Source organism: Macrobrachium rosenbergii, chromosome 41 (genome assembly GCF_040412425.1).
Source record: "Macrobrachium rosenbergii isolate ZJJX-2024 chromosome 41, ASM4041242v1, whole genome shotgun sequence".
NCBI classification, from domain to species: domain Eukaryota; kingdom Metazoa; phylum Arthropoda; class Malacostraca; order Decapoda; family Palaemonidae; genus Macrobrachium; species Macrobrachium rosenbergii.
This window is the reverse complement of record NC_089781.1, coordinates 17,762,516-17,762,880: the sequence shown is the minus strand read 5'-3', so window position 1 is coordinate 17,762,880 and position 365 is coordinate 17,762,516.

Sequence of the window (365 nt, the reverse complement as noted above, 5' to 3'; positions counted from 1 at the left end):
GCTCGGGAAATGGGAATACGGCTGAGTTAAATGGGGGATATTCTTGACGTTACTTGAAGGATACTTGAATAGCGGTTATTTTCATCGAAAAAAAGCAGTTTAGTTTTACGAACTGCAGTCTAGACGCTACTCGAATACTTTTAAATTCGAGTTGCCCACACACACACACACAGGACGCTAAGCAGAAGAGAAGTAACCTAATAAAACTAACAGTCTTCGAAATGTAAAAAATAAAATCTTATATTCTTTAGTTATAAGAAAAAATCCCTCAGTTTTTTCATTAATCAATTAGCAGTTTTCTAATAAGGATGGTATCTCTCTCTCTCTCTCTCTCTCTCTCTCTCTCTCTCTCTCTCTCTTCAAAC